Below are 23,265 nucleotides of genomic sequence, written 5' to 3' on the forward strand. Positions count from 1 at the left end.
GTTGGTATACTTCCTACTAATGGGAGATTCAGATGGAAAAATAAGAGAAGATGCTTCCATCAAATAGAAAAGAGACTAGATAGGTTCCGCATCTCTACAAATAAAATTGCACCTAATTGGAAAGATCATTCCACCATTATGCATTTCTTGGCCTTAGATCATTATGTTATATCCATAACAACAAAATTTTCCCCTAATCAACCTATGAAGCATCTTCAAATGCAGATTTCAAAATGGAATAAACATGTATTCAAAAATCTTTTTGTACAACATGGTATTGTGGAGAAATAATTACAAGAGATACACAAAAATGTCATTCAACATGGAATTACAACACAACTTTATGATAGACAAAAAACACTACAAGATGAATGGGAAGAACTTGAAAGAAGAGAAAAAATTTACTAGCAACATAAATCCAAAATGGTGTGGCTCAAAGGGAGAGAAAATAATATAGTCTATTTTTATAATTTGGCTCAATTTAAGAGATCACCTAACACTATCTTATCCATATAAAATTGTACAGTAGGGGACACCATTACCAATACTAATGAAATTTCCCAATAAGGTCTAAGTTTTTCACAAACTTTCTCACCCCTACCTTCTCCAATCAAAAAATGCAAGACCTTGAATATGATATAATTATGTACTCTATACCCTCAATATTCATACAAGAAGATAATGACCAACTCTTACAACCATTCACATTGGCTGAAATAAAAAGTGTGGTCTTCTCTCTCCTGCCAAATAGAGCACAAGGACCAGATGGCTTTAGTGTAGTATTCTTCTAAAAATGTTGGGGTGTAATTGGGTTTGATCTTCTTGTCACAATAGAAGAATCAAGGAAAAAAGGCATGTATTAAGCCACAATAATGTGAAAAATATCGATGACACTATCCTAGATAACTCAGATTGGATCATCTAAACCTGCATGGAGAACTTGAAGCATTCAAGAATGATTCAAGATTATGTGAAGCAATTTTAGTTGTTGGATTTGGAGTGCTCAATGTTGAACAATTTTGAGAGGCTCTTTTTGTTTACCATGAGTTTGCAACCTTGAGGTTGAGAGGAGATTTAGAGACAAAAATTTCAATCCCTTATCAAGGCAATCACAATTACAGATGGTCTTCTTGATTACAAATGGGACATTGCGAAAGGCCACATGAGAACCAAGGAAAATGGTTCCATTAGAATGATAAGAAGAATGAGAACACTTCAAGTCAAAATGGCGACAAGGGAAAGAAGAAATATAAGACAAATGGAAAATATAATGCCAAGAACAAAGAGAAAGCCTTGGAAAGGAAGAAGTGAGACTTGGGTTGTTTCATTTGCAACAAGTTTGATCATTGGGCAATGGAGTGTTTGGACAGGAGCTGTAATGCCTACCCCTGGTTCACTTTTCTGTTGTATTGTCGAACTCTTTTAGGCCAATTTTTTGATTATGTTTTATGATTATCAATGCTTGGTTACCAAATTTGATTACATGTTATTTTATACTCAGTTGATATATGTGATGAGTTATTTAGTTATTCCAATTATTTCATGATTGTTTTAATGATAATATATATGTTCATGTAGTGACTTTTAGTTATTGAATGATGTTAGTTAGATGAATGATTTTTATGTTGTTTCTATGGATACTTGCCCCATACTTGCATGTGTATGGTATGCGTGTATGTTTTCTTTATGTTTGACATTTTTGATGTTGTTGAGGAAGGGAGTTGTAGTCACTTGCTAGTCGGGATCTACACAATGAACCACTTCCTGCCATTGCCTGTTTAGTTTAGAATATTGTGTTTATACATGCATGGATTTTATGCATATTGCAGGTACCAGGTATTGACTTTCTTGAATTGCTAGGATGAGCGTACCCTATCGTAGTATTTCAATGGTATAAGTGGGGAGATAACTCTTGAGTTCAAATCCTAAACCCTAAGCCAATTGTCCTAGAAAATAGGACAAGTATCTGAGTTAGTTTCACCTTTTCGAATTTGTCAAGTGACGTGAATTCGTAATTTTGACCCTGGAATTTGATATTCTCCTTTATCTTTAGTTGAGTTGTCATTTTTGGTTTTATGGGTATGTGATGATTTTTTGTCATAATTAAATCAAATTAAAAGATAATTTAATGATTTAATTTAGTGGAAATTTTATAAAGAAATTTGATATTTAATTATATTTAATTAATTGAGAAATTAATTAAATAAAAGAATTAAATTAAATTTTTTATTAAAGTTCTATTTTTGGCATATTTATATTTATTTTATTTAATAATAATTTATTTAAGAGTTTTATTTTAATAATAAACTCTAAATAATATTATTAGTTGAATTAATAAATATATTAGTAAAGCGTCTCATGATTTAATAAGAGAGAGAAAACATAATTTAATAAAGTTTATTTTAATTAGATTGCATAAAGCTTATGCATAAAATCAAAATATAATTAATTAATTAAATAGAAAGCAAACTAATTTAATAAAGATATTTTATAATTAAATATTTGAAAGTTTGTGCATGAAAATGTAAAAAGATAATAAAATATTAAAAGATTTTGATCAGCAAGTTCACTCGCGTGATTGCACAATCAGAGCCCTAAATTTAGGGTATAACTCTTTATCAGGGATATGGAGTTCATTTCTTCAAAAAAACCCATGGATTTTGGAGAAGTAATTTTCTGAGAAGGAAGTTTTCAAAAGAAAGGGGTTTTGTCACATTCTTTTTGGGATTGTGTGTTTGCATGTTACCATCAGATTTAGGTAGAATCTTGTGATTAATTTATGCAATAAGGTTTCCATCTTCCAATCTTCTGTCTGCTTCGTGTCTGGATAAATCCATTCTCAAAAGATTGTAGAATTATTTGATATCATTGATGAAATCTTGTTGTAAATCTTAATTTCTCTTCATATCAATGTTATCTTTGTTTGAACAATGGAGTTTTTGAAACCTCCATTCTATAAATTTTACAAATGGGTATTTTGTCGAATGGTGTTTTGGGATTAAAAATTGAATTCTAGAATGTAAATTCGAATGCTTTTTTTGGGTTTCCCTATCAGAGTATTGTTCACAATTTTGTTTAAAAAAGAAATATTTATTAAATAATGTAATTACATAGTAATTTGTAATTACTATGTAATCACATTATAAAATATTTTTTAAAAAAATTATGTAATTTTGTTGAGGGCGTTGTGATTTCATTGTTTATATTTTTTATTAAAAATAAAAGTAAAAAATATTATACTCGGAGGTGGGGACCACAACCCCCCCACCCCCTTCTCCTCCTACCTTCATGCCACCGAGTTCTGGGCTATCGCATGCAGTACCTAGACTATCGTAGGCAGACCAAAGGTCTACCGCAGACAAACTTGGTACTATCATAGCAGGCCCAAGGTTGCCGTGGGCAATTGAAGTTTGGCTGGTGAGCCTAAAACATTATTTTAAATATTTTTTAATAAAATTTTAAATTATTAATTATTATTTTTATAATATATTTTATATTATTATTTTTATAATATAGTTTATATTATTATTAATGAATTTAGTTAATATAATTTTTAATTATTATTAATTAATTTCATTAATATGAAAAGTGATTAGTAATTTTAAAGTAATTTTTATTATATTATTAAATTATAGTTATAGTTATTAATAAATTAGTATAATTTTATTAATAAATTAGTATAATTTTATTAATAATTTAATAATTATTATTTTGATTAATTTAATAATTACTATTTAATAAATGCATTAGTGTTATTAAGTTAGAAGTAAGTTGTGTAGTTTGGTTTAAATGGAATTTTAATGTTAAATCAATTGGGTTTAATTAAACTATTTATTTTGAACTTATTAATTGATTTATCTAAGTGAATCTAATGAACTTCTAGGGTTGCATTGTTAAATGATGAATGTAAATCAAAACCCTATTTGTATATTGAATCTTGTATTTTTTATAATGAATTGAACTATGAAAACTATGTTTAAACAACTTGTTATGTTTTGTTGAGTGTTCAAACTTGTGTGGATTTAAGAATTTTAGCAAATCTATGACTTAAAACAAAATAAAAATGTAAACCCTAATTGAGATCGAAAACATAATGAACTGCAATACTTGAAAATGAGAATGAGAACTTGAAAACCTATAAGTGAAAATTGAACTGTTGTGTTTTCAAAACTTGATGAATTATGGAAATGACTTTTGTATGTGCTCTTTTTATGATGTGTGATTTTACTGTTGGGTGTCTCATTGACTTAGTACTTTGATCAAATCAGAATGTTTACTAGAGGCTCGAGAGTTCTATTTTGTGATGTCATGATGATGCTTCGATCTCGATCTTTTATACTCAACCATGGTTATGTGTCTTGTATGCTCTATGAGGTGTTTTGATCTATCAATTGTTATTGCTTTCCAGTGTTCTTGTTTGAAACTAAGGTGAATGGTGTGACCTTTCTGATATAACATTTGAGTCTTCAATCAATTGTATTTGGATTGCTTTTCAATTGCTCGTATAGGACTAAGGTGTTTGTATGATTTGTTCTTGGTGATGTCATGTTATGACATGGATTGGTTTATGTATACTTGATTTTGGGATCAGTCTTGTTAGGATGATTGTATTGGTGGAATCTGTGATTATGATCAGTGTTTTTCAGTACTTGTTAGTTGCTTGTTTAAGAACTGATGTATGGTATGTGGTCTTTTGTGATCTTTTTCTTTTACTAAGCTTAGGGTAGGTTATATATATGTCATGTTGGGAAGTGGCTTCCAATGGAGGTCAGAGCCCTAAAGAGGTTACCTGGGTAACCCATTGTAGGTTGTTTTAATACTAGATAACATTTCATTAAATGGGTTTAAAATGAATTAACTAGATATTGGAACTACAAAAAGTCATTAGGGGGCTGAAGGATTAAAAGACTAGCCAAATAACCTTAGAGTTGACTCATTAGTATGCCTTGTCAGTACAAAAGGATACTAGTGCTGCATAGAGTCACTAGGGAGTTAGAGGATTAAAAGACTAGCTGAGTAACCTTAGAGTTGGCTCATGTGATGACACTTGACCACACGCATAATAGGTTCCCTACGTGTCATTGTTTCCTATGGGTTTAGTTGATACTTGTGCCTTGGTACCTTGAGATAGTTTTCTTTCAGGTGATTCCTTGAACCTAGCTATTGATTTTGAGTTTTGAGTTTTTTTATCCTATTTAGGACTTGAGACTATCTCCTCGACATGGTGGAAGTGGGCCTTTTTGGGTTCCACAAGGTTGGGTGGTAGTGTTTTTTCTTATACCATTGAGATCCGACCGTTGGATGTCGTTGTTGGATGTGTTTGTGCAGATGTTCCTTTTTATCCGATCTTGTATTTATGTGATAGATGGTTATACTCTAAGTGTATTGTATTTGATTTCATAAATCTTACAAGATGATGTAATCTATTTCATGATGTATATTATATCAGCCTTTTATACCCTGTGACCTATACAGTGGATGATTGTGCATTATGATTATTGCTAAGTGGCATTCGAGATGATTGTATATCGTTTAAATGGATTCATACTTGTACATTATTCTTTGATGAGGATTTATTATATATTAGATTTAATGTTAATTAAAATTAAATGTGATTCATCATCATGGGATCCTTAAGAGTTGTAACATGATTATGTGTTATTAATATTTGAGTGTATGTTAATGCTTTCACTATAATGTATTTGTTGTTGTTAAGTTATTATCTTTCAAAAAAAATGTTTTTCAACCTTAGTAAAACTTTAGGTTAACTTCTTTTGGGTCACATGGTGAGGTGTTATAGGAGCATGATCAATACACTTTTGGGAGAAGAAGCTAAGATGTTAGGCATAAGCACCTTGAATTTTATCAACTTGATGCACACTTCAATTAGTGCATTCATGGCTGATAAGCATGAGCTATGTTATTTAGATACCTTTGAGGGAAGAAATGTGATGGTGATGGTTGATTTGGGGGCAACTCATAATTATATATCGGATAGGCAAGCTAGGAAGCTAGGCCTAAAGATGGAGGATACATTCACAAATTTCAAGGCAGTCACAACATTGATACAAAAGGTTAGCGAGGAGATCACCCCACCCAAATATTGGTCTATGTTGATTAAATCGTCATTGGCATAATATTATTTCCATATTGTTACTCTGTTTGTCTACTTGGGAGGCCTAATCTGATATTTTTACACACTTCTGCAAGGTTTTAAGGTGAGGTATAATCTAGGATCATAATGTGTGAGGTTGCCTAGGTGATCTTTAAAATATTTTGCATGGGATAGCCAGTGCCACATGGTCTAACTCCCAAAGCCCCACCTTAAAGCCTAGCATAGTTCTAGATTAGCTCACTATCCACCAACTCACCTAATAGGGCTCAGCCAATGAATTCAGTACACTCTATAACCTAGTAAAGGCATTCCATCTTCACACATATAAATACCCCTCACTAGCTTGCCAAGAAAATATTTTGCACGGGATAGCCAGTGTCACACGGTCTAACTCCCAAAGCCCTACCTCAAAGCCCAACATAGTTCTGGATTAGCTCATTATCCACCAACTCACCTAAAAGAGTTCAACTAATGAACTCAGTACACTCTAGAACCCAATAAAGGCATTCCATCTTCGTGCATATAAAAACCCCTCACTAGCTCACCAAGAATGAAGTGATGACCTAACGAGAGACCCTTTTGTATAATAGCCCATGAGACCCTTCATACCATCAAAGAACATAATGTTGTGGCCTTTTTTGCCAAACTAGATATGATGAAGGCGTATGATAAAATGAATTGTTCTTTTCTTCTTCTAGTCCTTCATCAGTTTGGTTTCTCTTCTAGGTGGTTTAAATGGATTAAAGCTTGCATTTCAAGTGCACATTTTTCTATTCTCATTAATAGAGCACTAGCAAATTTCTTTGGCTCTTCCCAAGGAGTTCATCAATGTGACCCTCATTCTCCATTCTTATTTATCATTATGGTAGAGGCCTTCAACAAACCTATTAATTATTTTAATCAAAAGGGATTGTGTAAAGATATCAATATCATGGGTACATCTTTGTCCATAACTCATTCTCTTTTTGCTGATGATATTTTACTCTTTGGATCATCTACATATCAAGAAGCACAAAGTATGAAGAAAGCCATTGATCTATAAACGTAAGTTTTAGGACAATGTATCAATGTAACTAAATCTAAAATTTGTGTTTTTTAATTCATCCCAATTGGTTAGTCAAAGAATAATTCATCTGCTTAGTTTTCCCGTTGATCATTTTCCTTCTACTTATCTTGTTGTTCCTTTTTTTATGGGGTTAAGCAAACCCTCTTATTGGAAATTTGTAGTTGATCATATCAAAAGTAGAATTAGTCCTTGGAACGTTCATTGATTATCACTCTCGGGTAGAATTTTTCCTATCAAAATTGTTATCTCTGTCATTCCTAATTAGTATTTCTCTATTTTACAAAACCCCAAAGGTATCATCTCTAAAATTGAGACATTATTCTGCACCTTTATTTGGTCAAAAAATATGAATGGACAGAAGAAAATACCTCTAATTTCTATTCATGCCATGCCAACCTCTTTGAGAATAGGAGGTGTCAGACTTCCCAACATTACTAATAGGAATAGGGATTTTGGTGCTAAACTAGTTTGGCAAATGTATGACAAATCCTTTTCCTTTTACAAGAGAAATATTTAGATAAATTGGAACCTTCCAAGGTTTTTACTGTCCTGGACCCACCAAAGGGATTTTTCATTTGGGATTTCATGATGGCTTCTCAAGAAGTTATTACTTCATTCATATCTTGGGAAGTGAACAATAGGGATAGTGTCATTTTTTGGTTCGATTCATGGAATGGGTTCCCCCTTAAGGGCACATTTGGCTGCAAGCATAGGAATTGAGAATTAGAATAGAAAATTGGAATGAGAATGAGAATGGAGAATAAGAATAGAAAATGGCAATTCCAGTTCTATTTGGTTCACCTGGAATTTGACTAAGAATATGTTAATCCTTTGTTTGGTTGTACAAAATTGGAATTGGAATAAGGTTAAATTTTTATTTTTTTATTTTTTCCTTTAATTTTATTTATTTTAATTTATTATTTTTTTGGTTTTTTTTAATGATTGTAAAGAAGAATTTATTTTTGTCTTTGTTTTATTCATTTGAAGTTAATGAGAAATTTAAATTATTTAATTTTTTTAAATATAAATAGATAACATCATGAAAAATGTTATACACTATAAATAATTGTGAAACTAGTAAAATATATTTATTATTTATATACGAAAAATGTACAACAAATAATCTCCACGATCATAGTTAAGTTCAAAACAACAAAATGGACATGTCATTACTAAAATTTTCCCACCATCAAGTATACAAAGTCATAATAAAATTTACATCTCCAATATATATCTCTTAATCATATTTACGCATTTGGTCCCAAACCACCATAACTAATACTGCAATTATAGCAATTAGCACACAAATAACACATTGTGCAAACATGATTTCAAGTTTTTTTATGGAAGCAATCTCCCTAGCAATAGTATCTTGAACGGTGCACAACTTACAATCATGCCTTTCATCTTCTATATAGTTCAATGCGGTTGACGTAGATGGGTCATCAATAGCCCATTGAAAGAAATTGCATCCATTGTCACCCTACATTCCAAAACTACATAAATGCTTGCCACAATAATTTAATACATTTAAAATAAACATTAAAAAAATAGTAACAACCTTTCGACTATTTTGATAACATAAAAAAAATTCACCTAGGATTATGCTCCGTACATGACGTCTTCATTACTATAGTACCAGTGGCACAATGACACAATGAAAAAGTATCCAAAGTCATCACCCCTATATAAATAATGAAAAAATATAATGAGAGCAAATAAACCAAGAGACAATAAGTTCTAGCATTCATTATCTAAGATTACACAAATAATCGACAAGTCACAAGTATTCACAAATTCCAAAAGGGGAGGTAATGAATAATTACAAATTATTTTTAAAAAAATTCCTACTCTTAAAAGTGTTCACAACATTGCACTATATGAAAATGATTGATTGTACACGTATTTCAGATCAAATTGCAAACCAAAGTCTGGGTTAGTGCTTTGGCTAATGTAGCCACTCAACCAATAAAGAAAAGATCCACCTTAGAATCATATTATAGTAATAGCCATACTAAAAACAACAACATATCATGGAAGAAAAAAAAATTATAAGTTATCATAGAGTAGCATATGAAACATACTATACCACACTAGTTTTCATACAATAACAACCATCAAAATAACATAGCTCGAAATTCCTTCTTTATTAGAGAACAAAATAGGACCTCAAATTTCTAAAATAGCACCACAAATTATTTCCAATGTAATTATATATATTTAAACAAAAACTACAAAGATGAAGTTTCTCCTTCATCCTATGTATCCTAAAAAATCTATAGCCAATAAGAGAAATGTAAAGAGAGATACAAAGATAAAATCTTACTCCTACAACATATGAAAATTTAAAAGTAGTGGGATTAAGAATAAATTAAAACTATCTTCCCAATCTGTTGTATGAATCTACTCCAATATGAAATATAGTTGATATTCAGTTGAAACTTGAGATAGAGAGCTTCTACAACTTCTACAACAACACTTACACATCATTAGCAAAGAAAACGTATATTTTAGAAAAGAAGAAATATAAGACAGTTAACTTCTACAACAACTCACACTAAAAAAAATCAATTCCCAATCTACAAGTATAGTGTTCAAGTACAACAGAGGATTATCAAGTGAGAAATCTCCCTGTTATAGGACATGTAAGAAGCTCAAACAAAGATGGTGTCAAATTAGTTTGGAATTGTTCTATACTAGTGAAGAGTAGGTTCCAAGTTGGTATTGATAGTAACATATTTCAAACTTGCATGATTAATAAGCTATTCAATAATATGGATAAAATTGAACTAAACTATTTGGAATTTTTCAAATCACAAACAATCGTATTGACCATGGTCTTATGGACCATGTGAAGAAGATTTGTTCTAAGAAATATAAGATTGAGAATATGAATATCTACAAGATTGAACATTTTATCCCTAAACATAGATTATACAAAATTTCCCATCTTCATTAATACAATAGCAATTCAGCTAAGCAAGGAATGAAGTGTTTCATAAGATTATTTAGCACCTATATACAAGAAATTATCTGCAGATTTAATGGATTTCATTTACACATTTCACATGTATACTTCTATATAAACAAAATGAAGGTAAACAAATTGTACTATTCTTTGGGGGGAAAATCCCCAATAGTTAATCTTAGATGACATTACAAGTCATAAAAGTTACAAATCTAACATGAAAAAGATTGTAAGTTCATAAACAGTCTAAAAAATATTGTAAGTTCATAAAGATCATAATATATCATAGAACTCCTCCAAACTTATATCTCATGTACTCTTCCATCTCCTCTACAGTCATCTCTATGAACACTCAAGCTTTCATAGGTTCAGAAGTAAAAAAAAGTCACATGCAACAATCAAAGTCTCCCTACTAAGTCTAGGCATGGCTTTGAGGGTAGCATATGCACTTGCTAAATCTTGCTTGACTTCCCTTTTATTAGCATTGATATTGTGAGACTTATTCATGCCTCAATCTATGTTCTAGACACTTTCACATATGACATCCAAACAAATAGCCATGCTTGGCTTCCTCCTCTTTGGCCTCCTTGATGTGGGCGTAGAAGATTTTTTTCTTATGGATGTAGTAGAATTGTTTAAATGAAGGAACTGTTCATCAAAATTAGGAGTAATCAAGCCCCCATCCATACACGTAATCATCCTCTAGATCGATAACCTCTTCAAATAGATGCCCATCATCAATCTCTATAGTTGTTGCCGCTAAATTTCCTTCAGCTATGTCATTTCCAACAATAATTGCTAACTCGTTGAAATAGGTGAATGGTTGCCTCTTGTACACTCTAGCATTTTTGAAGTCCTTTCTCTACATTATGCAAAAAATTAATGAATTAGATGTCTTTCATTACAATTGATTACAATTTTTTTTTTCTTGCATAGAATTATTATCTAGAGAATATTACTTTCAACAACTCTTCCCATACACTATCCTTGGCATCCACACATTGAGTAGTCTCATTCTAGGTGAAACTGCTTATGTTTCTCTATTGTTTCATCATTATGTAACCTTCTTTCCATGTCTTCAACTTGTTTTTAAATTTATCCTTTACAAGATTCATATGCATATCTTCATTAAACTTCTTCTTTATTGTTGTCCAAGCTTCTTTTCTAAAGCCTTGGTGACCTTTTCTTCCTAATTGAATCTGCTCAAAAATAAAATCTTGCAATTTTTGTTCCATATCTCTTGTCCACACCACTTTTACATTTTTAGCCAAAGTAGTGGTTGCAATCACAAGTACTTCTGCATCCATGCTCATTAATAGATTGGTGAATGACATTTGTAGCTATCAATGGGTAGCTGAAAATTTCCAAAAAACAATCAACATCCAATATAACTCTAGATCATATCCAATAAAGTTTTTTTTTCATTACTTGGGTGCTGGGAAATATGTTACCCCTCATTCATTTAAACTATGAATTGGTCAACAAATTAAGATAACCCTCATAAAAATTCTAAAATGAGCTTCAATGTGTTGCAAAACCATAGCATAAATATATTTCTATCCATTTGTAAACGATAACACAAGTTTCAAATACACATAAATAAAGAGGATTTAAGGCTGTAATCTTATATTTTTTCCTCAAAGGAAGGGAACCTCATAAACCAGCGAAATATATACTCATTCTATGAGAAAGAATCTCCAACAATCTCGAACAAAACAAGACAAAGAACAAGAGCTAGAGCTCATTTGCATGAGAACAAATCTCCAACAAAACAAAGACAACAAGCAACATAGGCATAGGCATAAAAGGGATGCACATATCAATGCCTCATCAATCAAATCTAAGAGTTTTCAAATTTGTTTCAAAAAATCAGCATTTGCAACTTGACCATCACCATAAGAAGAATAAGAGATGTTCACTATCAAATCAAAGGAAAAATACATTTGTTGTACCATTGAAAGCCTCTTCAAAGGCCAAATCCCAATGACTTTCAATGAAGTCTCATATGTTTAAAAATGTATACATCTATAGTATATTTACAAGTCATTGTTGGTATTGAGGTATTAAATATAACATAGATGGGTAGGGAAACTAGATGAGACCAATAACATAATACAAAATCATAACATACCTGGATAGGGAAACTAGATGAGACCAATAACATCTATAAAGTTTTTGCAATAGGATAAGGCACATATTAATCTTGGGAAAGCTTACATATACCAACTATAAAAATCCAATAAAAACATGGGCTCCCACACATAAGCAATAAAATAAATACCAACTTGATACTATACTAAGTGTAATAATAAAAATAATACCAACTTAATACTAGACTAGTGTAACAAGAAAATGATGAAAAAGGAGGTTTCTAAAATTAAGTCATCTTGGAATAATACCTCATGAAGGCATAACAAAACATAAAGCATTAAATGATAATAAATTTAGTGCACACATGATGTTACATACTACCTTCAAAACTTGGGTAATTAAACAAGAAACTGACACAACCTCCATGACACACCACCATTACATTCGAATGATTATTCAATAGTACCTTTGAAAAGACTCATAAAATGATACAGTCCATGTTAGACGTAACTTTCAAATCCAATTAGATGGTGCACCTTCAAACCCAATCCCTAGTTTAAAAAAATCAAGCACAATTTTAAAAAAATCAAACCCAACTTTGAATCTAATTCTCAAATTACAAATGAGCAATCCCTTTAACTTCCCCCAAAATTGAAAATAATCAGACTTTATCTCAAATCTAGTACCCAATTTTGAAAATACTTGTAAAGCATTAAATCGACAACACAAGATCAACTTAAGAAAGAATGATCAATTAAGTTGGAGTCTTCATACAAAGGTCTGGATTCTAATATATAAGGCCCTATTAAAATTATTGGAAGAATTAAAAATCAACATGAATCAAGATTAAAATAGCATAATAAGTACAACTACAAGCTGCATATAAGCTCAGTATTGGTGGGTAGCTAACCTTGAAATTCAAAGTATCATTGAAGATCCCTAACTAAGTTTTTGCCACAAAGCCATTTTCATAGAAATACTAAGTATAGATATTATAAATACGTCATATACAAACTGTGGACTATTAAAACTAATATTACCACAACAAAAAGTCTCTTAAGAGTGCAATACACATATATTACAAAGTGCAATTCCTATTTACTACAAAGTGCAAAAAAACATTCCTATTTTGCAGTACAACTAAGTTTGAGAGTTGTAGTATTCCTATATTCTTCAACCTATTTCATCTCAAAATTTTCCCCAATCATCTCTATCTTATTGATTCATTCCATAAGTCTCCAAAATTGGTACAACTATCCCAACATGGTCGTCATCCTCTATAATATCCACTTTGAATGGAAGACCATCCTCCATCCTAATGAAGTTGTGTAGTATGTCGCATGCCAAAACAATATTTGTTTGGGTAAACATATTGTAGGATATTGCATGCTTCAAGATAGGAAAATGTTTCTTGAAAATACCAAATGTTTGCTCTATCACATTACTAAGATAGGAGTGTCAGTGGTTAAATAACTCGTTGGGACTTCTAATCAGGTTTTCTCTACAAAACTCTTTTAGGTGGTAACCCATACACCAATAAGGGGCAAGAAATCCTAGTACATTTAGGTACTCGACATCAACTAAATAGAATTTTCCTATGCAAATGGAAATAAAGACATAGTTAAAATAAAGCATTAAAGTTTTAATTTAATATAATAACAACATAATCATATCAAATATGAATTAATATACCAGGAGGAACCACAAGTGGATCATCTCTAGACAGAGCTGAAGCAAGCACTTGACTATCTGCAACAGACCCTTCCAAACCATCAATAATGTATTGAAAATTATATTCGAATGAACAAACACTCAAGATATTCTATGAAAAATTGCCTTTTCTATCATGGTATTTTGCTTGGATGTCCACATCGACAGTAATTGGCATATGGGTTCTATTAATTGCACTAACAGAATCCTATAACAATCAATAATATTATCAAATTTAAATTAATATAAATAACTTTCTAGTAATGAAATAGATGCCACTAGGATATTTACCTTGAAATATGGGTTGAAATGGTCCTTCCCAGCAATCTCTAGAGGAGTGGTTGCAATAAGGTGTAAAAGGTAATTGCTTTGTGGAAGTGTTGACTCACTGTCTCTCTTGAGTAACCAAAGTTATGGCCAATCTTTTGATTCCTTAGATTGTGGCCAAGGGTGTGGAGGAAGATCACTAGTTGTTCTTCCAATGTTATGTTTTTTGTATCTTGAATGCTCCCTTTTTGCCTTAGAATATTGGCAAATAAAAAGAAGGCTACTCTACTCATGTGTATTTGGTCATGGAAATATGTGTTATTGGAATGGATAATACACTTTTAAAAAGGATATGCAACTCTTCTTCACGTACACCTATTTCTTCTAGCCTCTTGCAAAGATGCTACTATAAATACTACAAGGGTGGCAAGCAAAAGAACGAGTATGTGCATAACCTTGATCTTCCTAAATATGATTCCTTGGACTTCTATGTCATCAATAACATCCATTGAAAGACCTACAACCACATAATGTTGTTACTATGTTGTGTAATCACAACAAAATATATAGGGATGCTTACTAGAGTTAGTGTATGACAAAAAATATTTAAAAAGATAAAGGAAAAGAATAATTTAAACGTAAATATAAACATGAATATATAAACAAGGAAAATATCTATTTCATTCTATAGTTCATCATCTCACACCATATTTTTTGTATAGTTCTTCCAAATAACTCTTCATGTTGTTTTTATTCATGTCATTAGGCATTAGTATAGAAAATTATTTGTTATTGTATTTCTTTTGATAGCTATGGATAGGACATGATGAAACTCATAGCTGGTGCTTTAATAAATTTTATACCAATCATATGTAGGTTCAGGTTCATATACCAGAAGCAAAGGGCACCTTCTTCATTGAAGGGCAATCCTTAGAAAGCACTGACAATGATGGCTATGTTTTACTTCACCATGCTCCCTATTTTTGTTTATTAGCACAAATATGTTGTATTTCATGTGACGCATTCGGTGGTATGTTTTGCTTCACCATGCTCCCTATTTTTGTTTATTAGCACAAATATGTTGTATTTCATGTGATGCATTGGGTGGTATGTTTTGCTTCACCATGCTCCCTATTTTTTTTTATTAGCACAAATATTTGTATTTCATGTGATGCATTGGTTGGTTGTCCCCACGACTTGTGTTGACCTTTCATTTTAAAAAAAAAACATTACAATATCAAGTTTACATATGATATAGAATGGTTTGAAATCACTGATGAGTGTTGGTTTTTCTCTTGCGCAACAACTTGGATAGATTTGGGTTGGATACTCTACAACTCATCTCACAAGGTGTGCAAGTAAATAATCAAATCAAATGAGGAATGTTTTTAGAAATACTAACTTCATAACTGGACATATTTATGATGAGGACCATTTTCTTAGATACAAGTTTGTACATTGTATTAAGGTACATATAACAATCCATCACATAGAGAGGGAAATCAAACAATAAGTTACGCCAAGTAATATTTCCCAGTCCTACCAAGGATATACTTGGCACTTCACATATTGCACATCTGATCTTTAATAGAAAGCACAATATGCAAAGTGGTGCATGTCTTTAGACCGCCTTGTCAAAGTGAGAGACTAAAGGAGCAATTCTTCTTATTTTGATTTCACTATGAAATAGCATTGAACATATCATTTTTTGGCTTCTTTACACAATGTATTGGATAATAAAGTTATATTTGACTTTACTCTTGTAAGATATTGTTATAGATTGTGACCATAAAGTGAGCAACTGAAGCAATAGTTGTCATTGTTTTGATTTTTATATGAAATATGTTTGAGCATATCATTTTTTGGCTTCTTTATATAATGTATTGGATACTTAAGTTATATTTGATTTCACTCTTGTAGGACATTGTTATAGAAAGTGACCAATGAATAGTAAGGATTATGCTTCTTTAAATCTAGTACCAGCTTGGAAAGCACTTTGTTCTTTCATTGATATTAGGTAATGACTCCGGGAGACATCATGTGACCTTGTAATTCTTCTTCAGCATAGAAGAGTTCATAATTGTTCTTACAGCTAATCCATAACACAAGATTTATAAACCCATATAAATAATCCATACTATCCTAAAATTGGTTGACTAAGTACTAAAATAATATGCATTCTACAACTCCTACACGTTGTATGTTTACAACTCTTGGAAAGTTATTGCTGCAATTACTATGCAGTTATTTCAACCTTCTCCAATCAATTATTGATCCAACTCACTATGTTTTATTTTGACCTAGAAGGCATTCAAGGACATTGCATTAATCATAAATGGACATTGATGATTCACGAAGAACCATAGGCATATTAATGCAATCAAATTTCCACAATCCATGATTTGTAATGTTGAGTTTCTGGAATAGATTGTGTAGAGATTTTTCATCAATGTTTCAAATCACACTACGTGATCCATCATCAGGAAGAGAGAGCAAGAGGTGTCAAATTATGTATCACGTAGTGTGATTCGAAACATTGATGAAAAATCTCTACACAATCTATTCCAGAAACTCAGCATTACAAACCGTAGGCATAGTCAACAACTGATACATGCCACAAATAATGAGTGTAACCAAATCTTATAATTCTTTTATACGACGCCTATCAGAGCTACATGCAAATATATATTGTTTTTTTAAGAAAGAAAGTTAAAATCTATAGAAAGAATTGAACATGGATGACTTTTGATCCATTGCAAAATGAAATTTTGACAATATCAATCTGCAATATATGAATATAGTCACTGCATATATATATTTCCAACGATAATACTTATATTGGAGAAACTTATGACAGAGAACGATACAGTCCATCTTAGACAAGAATGGCTAAGCGAGATTATTCCCCATTCATATCAAGCATAACCCAGGTTTTTGTACATCAAAGTAGTGGATCATGGAGTTTGTGTATGATGCCTATCATTATATTTTGGATTTGGTCATGGTGTATGGCCTTGCTTTTTGGTCTGGAACTTGCAAAATCACTATGTATATTTAAGTTAAATGTTGAAGGGGATTCAACCATTATTATTAATGTGTGAGTTAAACATCATGTATATAATTGGTTCATACAATATATATTGCATCAAGTATGGTCTCTTCTTGATTCAATCTTTGATTGTTACATCATGCATACTTATAGAAAAGACAATCTATTAGCTGATTGTCTCGCTAATTTGGGTACTTTTGGGGTTTATATTAATTCTTTTCTTTCCCCACTTAAATCTCCTTGATTCCCACAACTTGGTTAATATTATGACTAAAGAATATGTTTAGTATAATGATTGAGCCCTTCTCAAATATTACATGATAGTAAATCATGACTTCTTTGTAATTTCACATGTTTTACTTGTATGAATATCACTTGTTCTTTTGATATATTGTATGCAGTTCAAGGTCTTGGATTACACTTGCATCATATGGTTTTCTAATATTACAGTATCAATTGCAATTTTGGATGAAGATCAATGGTGGAAACTTTTATGGCTTGGCTCTTGGTGTTGTCTCTGACACCAAACAATGAATTGTATTCGTATGAGTTTTAGGCTCTTTGTAATCACAATGTTCTAGATTTTAGAATCACAAGAACAAGATTCATTAGTGTTGATAGATATTCTCTCTAGATGTAGTCTTTCTTCTTCTACATCCTTTTTGTATCAGGCAATGACCGTTCAGTTTTTCTTTTTTGGTTTTTTTCTCTGAGAGCTATTTTTGAACTAGTTATTATTAGTATAAATATAATGTTTTTTCAAAAATGATAATAATGTGAAAAATATTGCCTTAGTTCCAAAAACCAATATGTCAAACATGTTTGTAGATTATAGGCCAATTTCTTTTTATAATATAGCATATAAATCTTTACCAAAGTCATATATCTTAGACTTCAAAATTTAATATCAAACATTGTTTCAACTAAACAAGGAGGTGTTTTCCTAGTTAGAGAAATTATTGAGGGTGTCATGATGGCACATGAATTTTTGCATTCAATAAAACAAAAGAAGCTCCCAACAAGTGTAGTCAAATTGAATAGCTCAAAGCATATGATAAAATAAACTGGGTATTCCTTCATAAGATCCTCGTAGCATTTGGATTAGCCACAAATGGCATAATTGTAATTTTACTTATGTTAGAGGACCTATTTTTTAAATTCTCATTAATGACACTCTTGTAGGTTCATTTAATAACACCCAAGGATTTTGAAACTTGGTGATCCACTATCCCCTTTCCTATTCATCACAATGACTGAAGAATTATGAATATCATTCGCTAAAGCACATGATTAAGGAAATTGACAAGGCATACAAATTGCTCATACAATAGTTGTAGTTACCCAATCATTATGTTTTGATGATACATTGTTCTTTGGGCAAGTCACACTCATTGAAGTAGAGAAAATAAAGTCCATCAGGAATATGTATGAGGTTTCCTCAGGTCAAAATCATTGAAAATTAACCATTTTTATTTTCAATGTCAAGACTTCCTTAAAAAATAGGACTATGGTTGCTCTAGTTTTCCAAGAAGCTTATCTACCCAGCTCTTATTTGGGAATCCCTTTCTTTATGGGTGTGAATAAATGTAGTTTTTTGGCTCCAATTAATGATAGACTAAGAGCTAAAACTTCAACGTGGAAGATAAGGTGGTTTTCACTTTCAAGCAAAAATCTTCTGGCTAAAACTTGTCTTGCTACGATTCCAAATAACTTCATCTTAGTTCTCAAGGCTCCTTTATTAGTCATTAAATAACTTAAAAAGATCATTGAAAAATTCATATGACAAGATAACATGATTGAGAAAAATATGATTTCTCTAGTTTCCCTAAGAAACGTGATTAAAGATAAGATGGTTGGAGGTTGGATTACAAGATATGCATTTGAGAAACATAGATTTTGGAGCTAAGCTAGTATAGAGAATGTACACTAACCATTCAACACTTTTGGTCAAAATATTGGAAGCAAAATATCTAGATTCCATCAATAGCACTAGAATAATGACAATAGAAAATCCATCAGTTGTTTAGCAATGTGAAACTTTATTTTTAAGTCAAGGGAGATTATCACTTCATATATCATCTGGGAAGTACATTATGGACTAGAAGAAAAAGTTTGGAAATATTCTTGGTTTTGACTTCTAGCTTAGATCTCTAATCCACGAATAAGGTATATTATAGGTATATATTCATGTATTTGGGGAAACATACTATCAACCTATGTGGGGGCAATAGAACTCATAACAAGGAGAGTGATATGGAAATACTTCACCACTCTTCCAACCCATTGCTAGACAAGCATCCATTTTACATATCCTTAAACAATGACATATCTGCTTGATAGGGGAGAAGGAATGGGTACCATCTAAGTTAGGATAAGGTTCTTCTCAAATTACAAAATAATTTAGAATCACATAGACCGTACAAATTTTGTTGGAGCTTGTGCATTCTCCCTAAATTTGGGTGTTTCTCATGGTTAGCTTTGTCAAAGCATATCCTAACAAGTGAAAGAGTGAATTGATTAAACTAATAGACTAGATAGTTCACTTCCCTAGCTTTTAGGCCTTAGAAAACTACCATCAAGTCATCATTGACATTGGCTTAGCTACTTTGCTTCACTGAGAGAGGGACCCTTGCATTACCACCAAATCTCACCACAACATGATAAGGTGAAGCTACTCTTCTTCACTCCTAAACCTATGTGTCACCACTATCTCATCCTGAGACTAGAGGGAAGGACTACTTTGATTCATCCCTCTTGAGGGAGGTTGACTACCTAAGCCATCCTTGAAACACATTGATACTTACCCTCTACAATTACACCTCAAATTAGTTTCACACCTTTCCTACACCACAACCATGCTAGTGGGGACATCACATAGCACAACCCCAAGATTTCACCTTAACTTAGCTCCACACTTTTCCTATACCATAACTATGCTAGTGGGAACATCACACAAAACAACCCCATTGGATACACCTTGTATATAAGTGCCATGACATGATCCTACACCACAACTATGTGTGTCCAAAACATGACATAGCCCCATCAGATACTCCTTACATTGACACAAGGCCTCACCTATGTCACACCTATGTGCATCCATCTTTTCCTTAGAGGCCCATAATCTTTGAGTTTTATCTTGTGAATTGGTAACCCCTTACATTATCCATACAATACATCTTATCTCACCATCTCTTTATAGCTCCCCGCTCCTTATATCTCCCTCAAGTGTGTGAAGTCTACATACTGCATCTGATTAGCATGTGTGAGAATGATAATACAAGTCAAGCAACAACATACTCCACTTAGCATATGACAATGGGCATAATATCTAACATCAAACACAATATATGACATATGTGGCAATGGGAGCATCAAATTCTAAGATGACGACAATGAACTTAAAACACATACAAATCTGTAACAACTGTGAAGGATTTGAGCAGTACAAATCCACAAAGCTCGAAGAATACCTGCATGTAAGAACTTGTCATGGAGAAGCAAAAGCAAAGAAGAGGCAAGGGTTGTGCTCTAAGAATATGCAAATGGTATTATCAGACTAAAAATAATTACAAGGTAATTACAAAAGATCAATCCTTATAGAAGGAGATTGAAAACCTAAAAGGGAAACCCTAAGAGGTAAATGACAATTAATAATTACTAATCAATTATTAAATGGAAATGAAAAGTGCATGAAGTGAAATCTTAAGAAGGGAGTAAAGGTAATTTAATAAATGAAATTAACTTAATGCTTTACTCTAACACCCCCACTTAAGATGAGCAATAATGTAGCTACAAATTATGCCAAAAGAAAATTTGAGTGCCAACAACAAGGCCTGATGAGGTACCCAATCACAACCAAATCTTTATAAAATAGAGAAATAGAGAAAACCCAGTGGGAAAAACCCTACTCCAAAAAGAGATATAAAGAAAAGAAGGAAGGAAGGACTCATCACTGAGACCCCCCAAGGACAACTTCCTTCACCCTAAGCATAGGACGCAACTAAAGATACCATGGGGATGCAAAAGGTTTAGTGAAGATGTTTGCAACCTGCTTAGTAGTGGGAATGTAATCCAAGCTTAAAGGACCATCCTAAATTAGATGCTTGATGAAGTGCATGAGAAGCTCAATGTGCTTGGTCTATTGATTCTCAACTAGGTTGTAGGAAATGTGTATAGCACTCTAATTTTCACACCATAGGAAGATGGGACTATCAGGAGGAAATCCAAACTTTGTCATCAATCGTTAAAGCCACAAAACCTCTTGACTAGCTAGCACAGGTGTCCTTTACTCTGCCTTTGTTGATGATAATGCTTGAGCATGTTTCTTCTTGCAAGACCATGTGATAGGACTAGAACTAAGACATAAGATAAATCTAGAAGTAGATTTGTGATCATCAATATCACCAGCCACTGTGTAACCAATAATTTGAGAATCCCCTGATATGTAATGAATATCATAACATGTAGCACCCCTAACATACCTTGAGATACATTTGGAAGCTTGCCAATGACTCTCATTTTGATCATGGAAGAATCGAGAGACAAGTCTAACCACAGAGGAAATATAAAAATGTGTGTGTGTTAGGTACAATAAACTATCCATAAGCTTTCTATATAAGGTGGAATCCATTTTAGTAGTGTAAGTAGTAGATAAAAAAACACTTGACTAAAAAGGTGTGGGACTAGGCTTGCAATCAAGCATGTTGAATCTCTAAAGTATATCAAGAGAATACTTCTATTGGAGAATGGTTATCCCATCTGAAGACTGAACAACTTGTAGGCCCAAAAAATAGTGCAGAAGTCCAAGGTCTATCATCTCAAAATACTCTTTCAAGGCTCTCTAAACACTCTATATCATGGAGGATGAACTACCTATAATGATGAGATCATCTACATAAATCATAGGTATCAAAAATTCAACCCTGTGACATTGAATGTAAATTGTAGGATTAGAATGACACTAAGTGAACTATGAAGCAAGCAAGAAGGAATCCATCTTCTAATACCAAGCCCGAGGGGCCTATTTGAGACCATATAAAGACCTCTGAAGCATGCATACCAATGAAGAGTCCTACACAAAATCATGAGGCTGCTCCATATAGATCTCCTAATGAAGGTTCCCATGCAAAAAGGCATTCTTCACATCCATCTAAAAAATTGTCCATCCCTGTCAAGCTGCAAGAGAGAGTACAAGGAGAATATAATTCATCTTGGCAATAGGGTAAAAGGTCTCAAAGTAATCAATACCCCCATTCTTGTACCTATCAATTGAATCATGTACAACATACTTGTTACTATACACACACTGGAACCGGACCAACTTTCTTGCTTTTGGAAGAGGACAAAGATCCCATGTGTGGTTCTTCATCAAAGAAGAGTACTCCTCATCCATAGACCTATCCCACTTAGTGTCATATCACATATGAAAAACTTTGTGGATCGTCTAAAATGGCATGACTCAAGAGTCAAGTACCATAAGTCTGAGCATGAGTGTGATTAGAATCTAGAGGATCACCTAACATAGGTCTTGCTACATCAACAATATCATGAACCCACTTGGGCACTCATTAGAAAACTAGTGGAGGTGCTAAAAGGGGGTCAATATCAAGATATTCCTCAGATGATGCATAATCCTATGGAGGATTAGAGGAAGTACTAGTATTGAAGGAGAAGTTGTTGATGGTGGCTCCATCTAAGGATAATGCTCATCAAACTAAACATCTCATCAAAATAAGAGATCTCTAGAATTAGGATCAAATAACCTATATGCCTTCATATCCTCATAGTAGCCAACAAAGATAAGTCGTCAACTCTTCTTCTCTATGGCTTTACATTGAGCATATGGAATAAATGCCTAAGCCTCCCTACTAAAAATTCAAAAGTAGAAACAGCTGGCTTGACATGAGTCCAAGCCTCCTTAGGAGTCAAGTGTCACAATGCCTTGTAAGGCATTCAATTCTAAATATAATTGGCACAATTTATAGCCTCATCCCAAA

The sequence above is a fragment of the Cupressus sempervirens genome, chromosome 8 (genome assembly GCF_028749045.1).
Source record: "Cupressus sempervirens isolate cs-2001-9-10 chromosome 8, ASM2874904v1, whole genome shotgun sequence".
Lineage (NCBI taxonomy): Eukaryota > Viridiplantae > Streptophyta > Pinopsida > Cupressales > Cupressaceae > Cupressus > Cupressus sempervirens.